This window comes from Cydia splendana, chromosome 6 (assembly GCF_910591565.1).
Source record: "Cydia splendana chromosome 6, ilCydSple1.2, whole genome shotgun sequence".
NCBI lineage: Eukaryota > Metazoa > Arthropoda > Insecta > Lepidoptera > Tortricidae > Cydia > Cydia splendana.
The window spans coordinates 13,972,504-13,987,933 of record NC_085965.1 but is presented as its reverse complement, the minus strand read 5'-3'; the positions used below and the strand labels follow the sequence as shown (position 1 = coordinate 13,987,933).

At 36.9% G+C, this 15,430-nt stretch overlaps 1 protein-coding gene across 1 annotated transcript in view; it reads left to right on the top strand.

Moving 5' to 3' along the window:
- Positions 1-15,430, top strand: part of LOC134791734 (meteorin-like protein) — a 57,139-nt gene that overhangs the window by 13,397 nt on the left and 28,312 nt on the right. The window lies entirely within an intron of this gene.

The window sequence follows — 15,430 nt, the reverse complement described above, 5'->3', positions numbered from 1 at the left end:
GAATACATGGTCTGACCGAACGAAGACATTCGACACCGGACTGCAACGGACGTCGAGTTTAAAAAAAATACCTACACCTTAAGTTTTTAGGTATCATGTTTTTGCTGAAGATGGTGGCAATTTTGCAGCTGCAACGTAGAGACCTAGATCATTAGTACCTATAAACAGGCAAAATATAAAGGTTAGTTGGATTTTAAATGTACCTATTCCATAGGTTTGCAAAAATAACTTAAAACATTAATAATTTCAAATCTGACTTAAACTGTTAATTCTTTTGTTCACTTGATCAAGAAAACTACTGGACTCCATCCCACACCGTAAGATATGGTTACTGTGCGGGTATTAAAGCGTCCTTAGTCACTTACAGTTCCAGGAAAAAAATCCTGCGCATGAAGAACTAACGCTATAGACAACATAAACACACACATTACCTATAGTTAGACTTTAGTCTAAAATGTTACCTGATTGCATCGTGTTGTAATGAGGAGGCATCAATAATTAATTTCTGTCAGTCGATTTTAAGAGTTTGGTATTTTTTATATCGGCAGTTTGATGATGTTAAAGCATCGAAGTGCTTAGCTTGTAAGCGAAGCCGTGGCGGCCATTAGGATTTATAGCCAGGACCGGTAAGCGGCTTAGCTCCCGAGCCGAAGGCCTTTTCACACCTCCGTGTTTGGGCCCCGCGTTAGCGTTCACGCCTTGCACCCCTAGAGTTCGCGCCTCGGCACATATCACCAATGCTTTATGTGCATTCCGTGGCCATGTGAGGTAATGACTTGTCAAAATAAGGCTGCGTCACTTATGTGGAATTTAGTCGGGCTTTGAATTCGAGACGACCACCTCAGTCAAAGACATTGGGGTTGTTTAAATAGGGGTCAATTAAAATATATAAGATTTAGTTACTTGCACTTATTTTACCCTAAAATAATAGAATATCATGAGACAGAGTTGGGATCAGGTAGATGTTAACTATCGTATATCATGATGATGGATAGGCCCATAATTATGTTCTTAAATAACAAAACTTTTTGTCTTATAGGTATAGCTTATAGCATTTACTAATGCAACTAATCAGCGTCAGTTTGTAAGCGCAAAAAGCTCGTTAGTAGAAGGAAGCTCCGCAATTTTATGTGGCCACGATTATGTAAAGGCTCATGAGGTGAAACTGACCTTTCTTCGCATCATCAATCAGACCCAGTCGGCTAAATGAGAAGACTGCCTCTAAGGCCCGCCGCAAATGGCTGGAATTACATTTTCGATTATATTATTTTAGTGTACCGCAGTTTTATATGTATAATGCGCTACTCGTTCTCTCTATTGTTTAAATTTAATAGATGATTACATTTTAATTAATTAATTGTACCTATGTGATTATTTTAGGATGCTAATCTGAGTGTTTAGGTATTTGTAGAATTTCATAATTAATAAAATATTTCCCAATAAGCCAAGATGGTAGACACCAAAAAAGAGTGTCTTGTTAGACTTATGTGTTTGTTTCTTTGCAAAATGTCTTACTAGATTTTTAGTAAGTAGTTTTTAGGTCGCAGATTTTTTATTCGAGACTCAGTTACCACCAGAGAGAGTCCTCTTCAGACATGTAGAGATGCTTGGTCCTCCAATGTGCGCGGCGGGGCTAAGCTGCGTGACTCCAGGTCGTGAGCCATTGTCCGGGTGAAAGTCTGTTACGAGCGTTTTGCGTGTTACGAAAACCTTGTTCTCTATTGAGGGCGACAATCATTTGTGAGCACGTCGTTCTCAGACCATCAATCTTTTTGTCCACCCTTTTGCGCGTTCTATCAATGGGGAAATTTTATCTTACCCTATCCTTTTCTTAGTTCAGTAGGTACAGACAGAATGAACTGTACTGTTCATTCTGTTTTCTCGACGAGCCATTCCATTAACAAAATACCTAATCAATAAATCCTCACTCTCCGTACTAAGCCATTTCTGTGAGCATACCTCTAAATAAGTAGCTATGTTACTAAGAATATTCATGTGCGGTAGTTTTACTGTAGGTACTCAGAAATCAGACTTCACTCATCAAAAACACAAATATATTCTTAAAGTATAAACTTTCTAAAGTAGTGTCGGGATATTAAGAGACTGGGTTTTTTCATTTTATTACTGTTTACACACCTAATGGTGTAACAGTTGTATTTCTGGTTACGCAATAATACCTACATATGTAGATTTATTGCATTTACTTGGAATAGTTCTACCTTATAGCGAGAGGAATTCTTCATTTAGTCAGCCACTAATGAGATTCAAACTCGTATAACGAGTGCTAATTTGAATTAAAAATGTTCATTTAAATCAGTTTTTTTAATAGTAGGTGAATTAGGTGATATATACTCTTTCGTAGAAATACGTCCAAGGATAACTTGTCCTAATTTTGACTTCTTTTTATCGAACGAGCGAGCGAAGCGAAGCGAAGTTCTTACATTCGACTTGGATCACGCGGCTGGCTAGCGGCACGTCCCGGCATTTCGATGTTTTTAAGCTGAACTGTCAGAAGATAGTTTGATACTCAAGAACTTAAGTAAATTTGTTCTAATTTAAATGAAAGTGTGTAAACGTGCAGTTGAGGGCATTATATTTTAGTGATTAAATTATGAGCAGGCTCGATTAAGGGATTATTGAGGTAGAAGAGCTTAGAAGGCCAAAAAGCTGTTTGTGAGAGGCCTAGCTAATTATTCTGGTCATTTTATTTGCAAAAAACATGGTCGAATATAGTATCAAATGAAAGTGCTCGGTTTGCACTTTTATAATATCGTTTTTAAATTTACCTTTTTGAAATAATTAGCAAGATAAAAATAAAATAATATAAACATAATATAGGTATTTCACATTTGACAGGAAATATTTCGGCTTAGCACAGATACAGTTTATTTTAATCTCTATGATTTCTATGATGACTTAAATCCAGGGGAGGGACAGTCGTATATAAAGCATTTTATTCGAAAAAATAGCGACATCTATATTAGTATATTACTCAACGCTAAACTTTTTTTTTATATGGCTTCACTTAATTCGTCAGAACGTCTTAAAAATCTTGTATCTAAGGCATGGATCAAACAAAAAAACATCTGTTAGAACAGATTATTTATGGACATCGTTGCCATGGAGGCGATTGTCACTAAAACAAGTCACTCACGGAAGTTTTGTTATTGAAACACCTCATTTATTGTCTGTACTACGACATAATTCAGATAAATAAAAATACTTTCAGTTTTACAATGTTAAAAGAAACAAAGTTTTTATACGCCATCACAGTTGCTGAGAACTTTATTACCAAAAAATTTAGAAAAATTATGGCGGGTAGATTCACAACCTGCTGCGTGTAATTGTGTTTCCTGGTCAATTGTGTGTTATTCCAGCCGTGTATGATAGGTAATTTATTTACATCAACAGTCAAGTTAAAAGTATCTAATCTGTTTTCGTGTATTAATAAATATCCTAAAGCCTTTTTCTTCAAAGTCAAAATTTTTACGTTCGCAACATACTTAGACGCAATTTATGCCTCTCCCCCCTGATATTGACGTTGATATTTCTGGTTAATAATTACAGATGGCACTTCAAAATGGATGCAAAATTCCACGAGAGGGCTCTCTTTGTCCTATATATTATACATACTACTCTTTGCTTAAATCTATCAGTCAAGGGCTCCACAGACCTTGCAATAAATCCAGGCGATTTTTGATCCATTGCAGCCTATAGTGCGACATGAAATAGTAGAAATTGAATAAAATGGAACTCAAAAATGTCCATACTAAATTGTTGCCATGTGTAAGCATTTTACGTCAAAAACGTGACAGTTACGTAGAAAGTGGTGCTCTCATTTATTTTCTACTATTTTATGACCCACTATACGATACCTAAGTAGGTGCAACAAAGTCAATCGCTCTATAATAATTTTTGGTTAACTGCGAGTTCTCAGTTCGGGGCGAACTACTAGTTATTATTAATCCAATTAACAGAAAATGGTTTATTATTAGGTACTAATTCATGGTTGCTATTGTGGCTGACTTTTATTTATTATCGTGTCGGTTTATTTGGTTGTATGAAGAACCATTAACAAGCATTACATCTACATGTCTGACGTCTGTGGCGTTTCGTGTTGCTTCTAAAATATTGTTATAATACTTTCCATGTCGTCTTTTGTGACTTTCAGTAACATGGATGTTACCTTGCCTAGGTACTTTCAAACTTGTTTCAAACATTATTTATGGGATAGATTAAAGATCATTTATGTTAGAACCCTCAAAATGTAAACACGCAACACTTATATAGTTATAATGATACGCGACTATAGAGGCTGGTACTGAATCGAATCCACATTTATTCATATAAAAGTGATTTTAATAATGCTCGGAACTGTGAAACCACAATGTTTCAAGTTTAGTTGATAGGTGGCTTAACATCTTACCTACGATTATATTATCTTGCTATAGTTAAACATTAATAAATTATGCTGAGAACTCGTTTAAAGCGCAATAATAACGCTCTCAATGATAATTAAGGAGGTGTGTTGCGAACGCAACCTTTATTTGTATAATACAGTAACTAAACGCAGCCGTCGGGCTCGGCTAGTATTTGGAAGCTTTTTCTAAAAATCTAAAGCACCAATAGGAGCGCTCCACATATTATGTATCGCGGCCAATTAGAGGCACCCAAATCTTAACCACTATTTTCGGACATTCAAATTATGCAAATCACTCTTTCATCAGCCTCCATACGATTACCACACCACTTTTACATTTAACCGTTTAGTCAAGGAACCCTTGTAAAACCAGTACCTATTGAAATTATAATAGTTTACTTCAAATCGAAGCTTTTTATTTGAGTCGTCGAGATCCTGACCTGCAAGGCGGCTACAAGGTGTTTGCAAACGTTATCATAAATTATCATTAGTTGTCGGTGCTTATTCGGCGGACTCGCATAATGTCTACATCGAGCTGATTGCGCGGCGCGCTGTTAATCAAAATTGCATTATTGCATTACGAGTTCGTCACGGGCAGCGGGAAAAAGAGCATTCACTGCGCACCGAGATGATGGATGACCAATTTTTATTCATTTATTTATTAATACGTCCGGGAATCTTATTTTTGACGACAGGAGTGAAATCATGTTAATGGCAAAGGATGGATGGAAGTGGTGATGACGTATAAGTATCTATCTCAGTAAAATGTATTGATCGTTTTTTTATTCATGTTCCTAAATGCATTTTGGTCCTTTCAGAAAAAGCTACATTGATTTGAGCATAATAGGTATGCATTACTAGTTTAATTTTTAATCTTTTACTAACTACTGAAGTAGATGACACATCATGATCATATAGGATCGTTGGTTTTATGCAATGACCTTTTATTTATGGTTTAATGCTATCATTTCTCTTGTCATAACAAACACCCTCAAAACTACATATCACGTCGACAGGTATCGCGATGATTTGTAACTCCGGGACAAAATAAAACATTCCTGTGTTATTATAATTCTTGATTGTTGGCACCTGCGTGACGGTACAATGGAACATTATCGAATGTTTGATGTTAATATTTAGCCAGACGTGTCCAATGGAGAGGAGAAGCGTAGGCGGCGGGCGGCGTCTAACTTGTTATGTAAACATGGCCACCGGCCAGTTCCTATATGCATGACAACCATATACACATTCCAAGTAGCCAGAAAAGTACACTGTGCAGAGGTTAGGTGTCATGTCTTCGGTTTGAAAACCTGGGCTGTTTAATGTAACTAAATACCGTCCATTAGCTGATAACGCGACGCGCTCTGTCTAATAATTTTAACTCGTTTCGATGCCACAAGCACTGCGGGTCATAGTTATCAACTCTTTATTGGCCTAACACGAACTCATTGACAGAAACACCTTACTTCACCTGATTAAACAACGTTACGTAAAACTTTCTGTGTATCTTGACACCGTCGAATCTACTAAGCTGGGACACGTCTAAGGTATTGGCTGTTTGTATAGGACATGAGGGCGCGCGGTCCAAATATTTTATTTGCCCGCGTTGATGGACAAAAGCTCGTTCTGCTCGCCATTGTGTCGGAGTTTGCGATTTCTAAACAATACCACAAAAAACTAACTCAACAAGAGTAGATATCCCATTGACCATTAATATATTAATAATAATAGCCAATTTCAATCGCAATCCAGCGCGGGAACGCTGCCTGCGTATTGGGCACCCTCCCGAGGGCACCAAATTTTGATAGGTATTTTTAATTTTTAGTTTTAGTTATTTTAATTGTAGTTAGTTTTAGTTTTATATTCCTGTTTGTCTTTTAGTATTTATATTAATAAATATTTTTTATGGGCCAATTATATGTCGTAAAATATGTTTTAATAAAGATAAATTAGAAATGACGTGTGAGAGAGATGATTGCTGATACTTTTACTGCTTTTAATTGATCTCGATCTGAAACCAGATATGACGGGCTTGTTTTAGAATACCGTTTAAAAATGTGACCAAGGTTGCCTTTTTCATTTTATCTATCATCTAGAAAGTATACCTACATTAACAACGTCTGGTTAAATAGCTTGGTATGAGCAAAATTATGAACCGAGCTCAGGCGTCCATACAACTTGAAATAAGATATTGTTTGCAGAGCACTCGAGTCCGCACTCCGCAGTCACCGCCATCGGCATTTAAACCCGTCGTGATTGCTCCCGATCGGATTATGCGGACTAACGGAGTCCAATAATAAATATAACATTTATATTCAAACGCATTTTAATTTACTTCAATACGTATTACTTACATAAATTGATAAATATTTACATTATTCATATTCAAGTTACCTAGACTTGAATATGAATAATTTTAGATGTAAAATGATAAAACGTGTGTAGGCGTTTCAAACGAATTTATTGTCCGGTATCTGCCTCGTTCAAAATGCGGAATAAATCTCTTGGTGACCCATTACGTTGACAACGCGGCCGCAGCACATCTTAATGAGGCATTCTTCGAAGTTGCAGGACTCGGAATGTCGCGGTCAGTTGGTTCCGCGCTGTCATCTCGTCTAATTTACGAAGTTTTGGAACAGCCATAATTGGGTCTCGTGCGGATTCGCTCGTCTCAAAAAGCCTCGCAAATGTGTGGAATGGTTATTAGCATTTGGCTGCGAGTATTATTGAGCGTCTGCCGATCGAGTCCTCGGGGCATCGTTGGAGCCCGTCGTTATCTTTGTTTAATATTCATACGGGAGTTATGCTATGTTACCTGCGCCGATTTTAGGCCCTCAATAAATATAACTCGTTGTATCTAGATTAACAATTATGTTCCTCATTCAATGCCGATTTATTTTTTGCAGGTACATATCGAGTCATCGTACGCAGTAACTGTATGTACGTATAAGTAGCGAGCGCAAATCAGGTCCGCCGTTCCGAGTACTCAGCTTCTATACATATATGCACGAGTAAGTTGTTTAGTTAAATGTAGTAGTGGACATATCCAGACTAGACCAGTCGCCGGTCTAGCCGGGACCGGTCGTTGTGTAACACGCGGGCGCGTGCTCGGGCCCACACTTTTCTTAGGCAAACTCGCTTGATAAATAAACGTTTCATACGAATATATTGTACGCCTACGCGCTCCTTTGTTGAATATATTTATGCGATTGTCTCTTATTGTGATGTAGAATGTTCAGCCGTTGTAAAGTTTTATTGACTGAGAGTTGCCCACTCGGGGTAACGGTTCGGCCAATCACAATGCAACTGCTTATTTGTATCTGATCCGATAGCAATCTAGGACGCGAATGCAATATAGCCAGGGGCTATCGGCATAGTTGGCTGAGATAAGGACCTTTCTATGCAAAATCGAAATATAGATATACATATACATTAGTCGTATTATAGTGCTACACGAGTCATAATCTAAGTAAAACTGATCTCGTGCCTACTTATACTCTACAAGTAAAGTAGAGTCTAAATCTTTCGTTAATGGGAAATTAAGTCAACTGATATGTGGTCGAGACATTTTACACGTTATCATTATTGCATTTAAAAACAGAAATATAATGTTAAAAACCGGCCAAGTGTGAGTCGGACTCGCGCACGAAGGGTTCCGTACCATTACGCAAAAAACGGCAAAAAAATCACGTATGTTTTATGGGAGCCCCACTTAAATATTTATTTTATTTTGTTTTTAGTATTTGTTGTTATAGCGGCAACAGAAAAACTTCATCTGTGAAAATTTCAACTGTCTAGCTATCACGGTTCATGAGATACAGCCTGGTGACAGACAGACGGACAGCGGAGTCTTAAGTAATAGGGTCCCGTTTTTACCCTTTGGGTACGGAACCCTAAAAAGTGACAATGCAATAGAATTATTTAGAATGGATATTATTTACGACTGTCAATTAATTCTGAGATAGAGTAGGTCAGTCTGAGTCATTAACGGCGTAATGGCCACTGTCTAACACGACAAATGTAAATGCCGTGTTGAAGGTCTACCACTGACGTTTTTTAGGTACCCACTTAGCATAGTCTTGAAATGATAATTACACCTCACGGCAACTTTTACAAGATTTTTGTGTCTTTGACGTTGGGTAGGTAGAGTCCGACCAAATTAATTCTAGACAAAGTGTGACATCATTAATGCCAAATTTCTATGAAAATATAGTATAGTTCTGTTCAAGTCGGTGTAAAGTTAGTATAGTTAGACGGACTCCAACCTCTCTATTTTCTACATTTTTTTACTAAAGTTGGTCAAGCAGATCTTGTCAGTAGGAAAAGGCGGCAAATTTGAAAAATGTAGGCGCGAAGGGACTTCGTCTCATAGAAAATTTGAATTTCGCGCCTTTTTCTACTGACAAGATTTGCTTGACTGTCTATATCACTTTTTTCCCTTTTCTCATTTCATCTATTGTCCTAATCACGACAATCAGATTGTCACGTATTCGTATCATGTAAATTATGTACCTAAAGGATCAAATTGAATTGGTGATATGGGAAAACGAAATGGATAGCAAAAAGTACTACTTAACTTATGTTGTCTCCTAGAAACGAAATTCTTCAATGGTCCATTAGGACCAAAGGTTTAGAAGGTAGATTGCGAAATGTTTCTAGATTTCAAATGTTCAATTGTTTTTTCTCAAAAATGGACGGCAAAGTCGACTTTGCCGTTTAAAAAATAGGTTGCGAAGCGCGTAGTTTATGGTCAGTCAAAAATTAAAAAGTTAAAAACATTGCAGTCTCGATTTTGGGACTGCAATGTTGCATACAAATTCCATTATTTGTCGAGTTCCAAACTTTTTAAAAGTTGAAATGGCCATATCAAATGAAGGCACAGGCCCATTAAACAGCCAAACAGATAATTAGTACCGCGACTATTTAGCTGTCTCAAATAGGTTGGCGTATTTTCGGCAGAAAAATACACTTCTATTTTTTTATTAAAAAAATAAATGGGCGGCAAAGCTAATTTTTTCAATTGTTTCTACTTTTTTCTGTGAAAATATATACGTAAGAAAGTTGCTTTTGTAAAATATTTCTATGATATTTATATTTCTTGCACCATTTTTGAGAAAAGCACTATATATGACTCGGCTGGAAGGCTACTTGCTGGCTTCGGATTCAATTAAACGGACTCCCAAGGTCGTCCGTTTAAAACGAATCCTCAGCCTGCAAGTAGCTACTTCCGAGCCTCGACAATAATGTACTATTAATGAGGTCGGTAAATCATCGTGCGGCGGCGGCGCGTGCCACAAGGCCGAGCGAAGGAGTCAGATATCCTGGGCTGTCATTCAGAACGCTTACCGAACGCAGCCTCAGACCAACCAGCATAAGTCAGTTCTCCGGTTTGCTGCAACGGTTGAGGTCAAGATATACTAGACAGAAACTCACAGTCTACATACAGTCTGATTGTTTTGTGAATTAGGCAGTTGAACACCGTCTCTCGAGCACGCTCACGCTACCTATATGGAGTGTCGGGTATTATGCCCTAATGGGGCGAGTAGGGCCACCACTGTAAAGACGTAAATGGCTTGACAATCTTAAGTTTTTGCCATGGTACTTCCTTGACAATAATTTTGCAAGTTGTTTGGCATTTTAAAGGCTGGCGACTACGTATTACGGAGTAGTTTTATTTCGTCTGTATTACTTACCCACTTATATATTTTAATATATTAAAGAAAAAACTAACGAATAGGTAGAATTGTTTGAAAGATACCACCACTAGTGTATATATTTAATTAATTGATATTAACTGCCATGTACGTTATGTATGTATGCCTAAATAATAATGTGTAGCGCCTAGGTATTTTGTGACGAAAATGCACGTATAATAATCTATGTACGTACATTAAAATGCGTGTAAGCTTGTAGATGATATATAAGATTACACCAATGGAAGCAAATCGAGTGCGAGTTGACTAATTGTAAATTGTAAGACGTCGCCTGAGTCGCCTCTATATCATTTGACTTGCATGCACTCGTTATTCATTCCCGGTCTAGATCAGTGCACGTGCATGTATACAGATAAGTGATACTCGTACAAACAAGAATTTCCTATGTGTGTGTGCAATATCATTGTCTAGGCACTTATGTACAACTTATACATAGGTACTTATATACGCTTAAGGTAATAATAGTGTAATTAATGACAATCATACCTAGTAGGTAAGTAAGTATATATGTAGTTCATTTTGCTCTACAATGTTCAGTCTACGGGCTAAAAATTCTATTCAAAGATCAAAGAAGGCATAGTCTTATTTGTAGAATACAAAAACAGCAAGTCAAGTAATTATTACAAAAAACCGACACAAAATAGCGTAGGTTACTTCCGCGACTGAGATGTAGTCGTAAATAAAGTCACGACATTAATATGTTAATATCCGTCATATCTGGCTATCTGTAGGGTTGCATTTATGCATTATGAAAAATATTACTTTTCTTCGTCAGTTGCGTAAAACTAATGAGAGTAGTATGTTTCAGAATATATGGCTTTAAATACTATGTTGTCAAAAGGAAAACTTGCGAGTGTACAATTATTCTTCATCTTTATTGACGCTTGTTCTCCTATTCATATATTTAATTGGCATGTTGCTTTATATTTTCAAACATAATTACCAATTTATATTCTGTATAGAATCCACCTCAGAAAGTTTTATGATTTATAGCATTTTACTGGAGCAGACGACTTATTTCCTGAAATGAATATTACATGTCATCCAAAGACATTTATTTTCCGTTCCGTAAAAGGGAAACAAATTAAACATTGCATATCCTGAATGTTTGCATGGAATTACAAGTACAAGTAATCTTGTAAACAGTTATATGTTTAAGGACTTTGTATTAGGAAAGCTCTTAAAGGGGATGGAGCTAAGTAGTTTCTTAACTTGGTTTGATAATTATGTGGTTTGATAATTAAATTTACTTAACTTAAGCTTATTAAAGTTAAGTTTATCTATTATAAAATTGGGAACAATTGTATACCATTACGTACTAAGATCAGACAATATATATGACCGCGTTTGATTTAGGTAACAGATGCAACACAGCGCTACCTTACAAATTGAAAAAAAAAAATCAATTTCAATTTATACGATTACATTATAAAAAGATACATACATAATTTATTAATGTTTGTTGTAAGTAAAAAATAATTAACTACCCACATACTATTTTCAGTTTAGCGACTTGCATGTTACATATATGTACGCACTGCACTACTACAGGTCTATTTTCAGCGATGCAATTTAATCAACAAAGGCCGCTGTTGGTCAAAGTCAGTATTGGTGCCATAAAGCAACATGCATGAAGCGGGCCGTCGCCGGGGGCCGAGCCGGACTTTGAGTTAAGAGGACTCATAAACATAATGCTACAATACTACGCAATTTAGTGCAAAATTTAAAACGAGGATATATGAAGACACATTTGTATATCGATTTTGCCTGTTAGAAAGTTTTTAACCTAAAAAATACTGTGTGGAATACATTCGCGATTTCATCAATTCATTTTCGGTGTAAAATTAGCAAAACCTATATACACATATCATTTTATACAACACGTATGATTTATAGTTGCGGTTCGTATTATTAAGGCAGTTGAACAACCAATTTTTATTTTTGGTGAAACCTAGTTATGTTTGCAGAAAAAATACAACCTCATCTTATTTCAATAACAATCCAAACCAATGACAGCACTACATCCTCAGACATACGATGTCGAACAGCTGTATGGAACATGGTCCCTTAATAATAACAAGGGACGGCGTGTAAGTATAAATCTACAGTGCAACGCCGGGGGCGCGTGCACGCAATCTCAATGCGGAAAATTTTATGGCAGAGCCGGGTATAGTTGGGCTGGAGGCGATGGCCAGGGACGAGCGAGCGCGGAGTAAGAACAAGGGATAAATGATCCCATTTCTTTATTTGATATATTTTCGTAATCATTCGAAAAAAACACATTACGGCAGATTTATGGCGAAGCCAGGTATGGCGACTGTATTTGAGACGAGACGAAACGAAATGCGAGCGGGTAGTAAAAATTGCAGATAAAAACAAACGTTAACTGGACGAGACACATAAACATGTACATTATTACTTATTATCATCAGCAGTCATCTCGCGACGAATAATTCCATTACCCACATGAGTAAGATGAGCTAGATGATTATCTGACCCATTTTTGAAGTAAACTTAATTTCGATTAAAAACTACGACATAGGTACTTAATGACTTTTAAAGCATCGATTTGTATTATCCTAGAGTTTTTGGCTCCCTGATTCCTCTGCTGTTCCGGACCCCAGGGAGCGTATGCACATAGTTTTTCGACATTCTTCTCCGCTTATAACTCATTGCAGGCGTGAGTCCAATCAAATATAATTGTGAGATCTAATTCGTAGTGGCTCCGCTTTCGCTTGTGAATTAAATCCGACTCTGCCCAGCCGCCCGCCGGCAGTACAGGACTATTGTTGCTAGGCCAACCTGACCAACGTCCACAGCCAGACCAGCCTTTGTTAATGCACTTGTTTATAACTATTCTAGAAATGCGTAGAGGTCGTTACTGTATTGGTACTTAGTACTTACCTTACTATGTATGAACAGGGTCGCGAATATTTCTTTTTTCTTGTTCTCAAGTCACTGCTTTTTTGTCTAAGAAAGTGGACGTTCGCTTTTCAGACTTACAAACGTAATACCCATCTTCCTGTCTGGGTATAGACGCTGAAAAGTATTTTTAATCGATATGATGTATTTTAACTATATAACTATGGCCCTTCGTTAGACTTTTTCGTATTTTATAATTACTTATTATAAGAAGAGATAGAAGCAAAAAATGCGATCATAGTTTTGAAAGCTTGTAACATTTATATTAATAAAAAAAATTGACCAATTTTCTCTTAAGGTTATATGCTTACCGTAGGATATTTTCATAAGGGTAATAAACTTTTCCACTTTTTTTCTGAGCGGTCTGGCAGGCGGTCGTTTTTCTCGCCAACCGCATTCCGCGGTCGCCGTGTCACGCGCCGCTTGTGGCCTTATTCAATCACTAATGCATTGGACATGGCGTTTTTGGTCCGTGCTTTATGGGGTGCAAGCGCTTTCTTACTGGAATGCTGTTCGAATGATCTCACGAATTAAGACAAAGAATAGATTAAATTAACTTCGTTTCGATAGATCTGAGTTTACGAATTATGTTCAAGAGCAATAAAACTCGGCGGGGTAGAACTTAAAGTACAATAAATCATCAATAGTGTATAAATTTTCGTTCCTTTTATGGACAGTAGGCGCAGTAGGTGCGTATTTTTATTTAGGTTGGTACCATTGTAAAGATACAGACATACAAATCCTATTAGATAATTGTTTACAGCGTTGGTCAGATCAGCAGGTATATACTTACAAAACGCATCTCATTGCTGGCAAAAATTATAAGACAATGCCGATGACGAAAATAGTTTTTAATATTTAAGTGTTTGGATTGTCATTTTTTTTATTGTTCTAATTAGATTCATTGAATTTATATCAGATCCTACATGTTTTTGAATCGGTTAGTAAACTAAAAATCTTACACAAACCAACACTCACCGCAAACAAAGTAGCTGATGAGCTATTTTTAATGCGTACCTAGTGCACTAGATTTGCATAAAAATGTAAAAAATTAAAGTTCCGCAAGGCCGTCTCGGTTCATTACACACTTGAAGGGTCGTTGAAGTCTTTTATATGGCGGCACATGCATCCTACTTAATATTAATAATTATGGCGAAATATATTTTCCTTTATACCTACAATTTTAATTACAACATCCTGATGTTAGGTAATATAAGTATATTCTAACTAGGTACTTCAATTGGTAAATGCCAAAAATCGTATTGTAATAATAATTGTGTGTAAACGCATGCTAATAGAAGCGCTATTGTTTCATCATTTAGTGTAACTAACGAAACGTTTAGCATAACAACTTTAAAAATAACACATCCCATGGTACCTACTAACCACATTCACGTAATATATGGGGCAATGAATTTAAAAGCGAACATTTGTGTTCAAAGACAGCTACGTTTCACCGCAAAAGAATCGTTCTAGTTAACGTTGTATGATGTAACGAAACAATGATCTCACTTTCCCTGGGAACTAAACGTAATGATGGCAGTCACGAAATATATAGGGCAATGAAATTGTAAGTGCACATTCGTATTCAGGGCGCAACCGCACGTACGCTTCTCACGGGTGCTCCTCGGGGCTCCGCGTACACTACGCTACAATTTTGAGTAAACCTTTTTTGTGATTTCCGAAACAATAAAAATTAAGGTCCTCCCCGTCTTGTAAGTAACTGCCCTTTCCTACCATGTTTAACAGCGCGACAAGATCGCCGTTTCTCATGCACGCATGCACATACATCGGTTAGCAGCAGAAGTAGCTAAGCGGGCCAGGTGTTCAAAATGATCTTGACGCGACTTTATTGTTAAGAGAATAAGAGCGTGTCAAGGTAAGTTTGAACACCTCACCCGCTTAGCAACTTCTGCTGCTGACTGTACAATTAATTGATTTGGCCAAGATCGTAAACAATATCGCCCCGCATTAGTGGAGATTTACCCAGGCAGGTTGGGATTGACTTTCCAACTTACAAAGCATGTGTACTAGAATATCTGGAAATTCTGGAAATCCCCGACAGAAAAAACACAAGCACATCGAGTTTAGGCTCTTTAGAAAGGTCTGGAGAATTACTTGATAGGCATGTAAATAAATAATTACATATATTTTTTGACAATAACATGTTTACACGTTGCAATCAGTAGGTAGATATTAGTAAATAAACATAGGCGACTGTACGTGCGTGGGATTGTGGGACTCATGCCATGCGGGTTGGGACATTTCACTACCAATAAATAATGAGAAAAACAGTCCAATTAAAAAAAAGATATGATAGGTATGATTCCATTATTAAATTATTATTTATTGTATACAGAAATGTTTATCAATA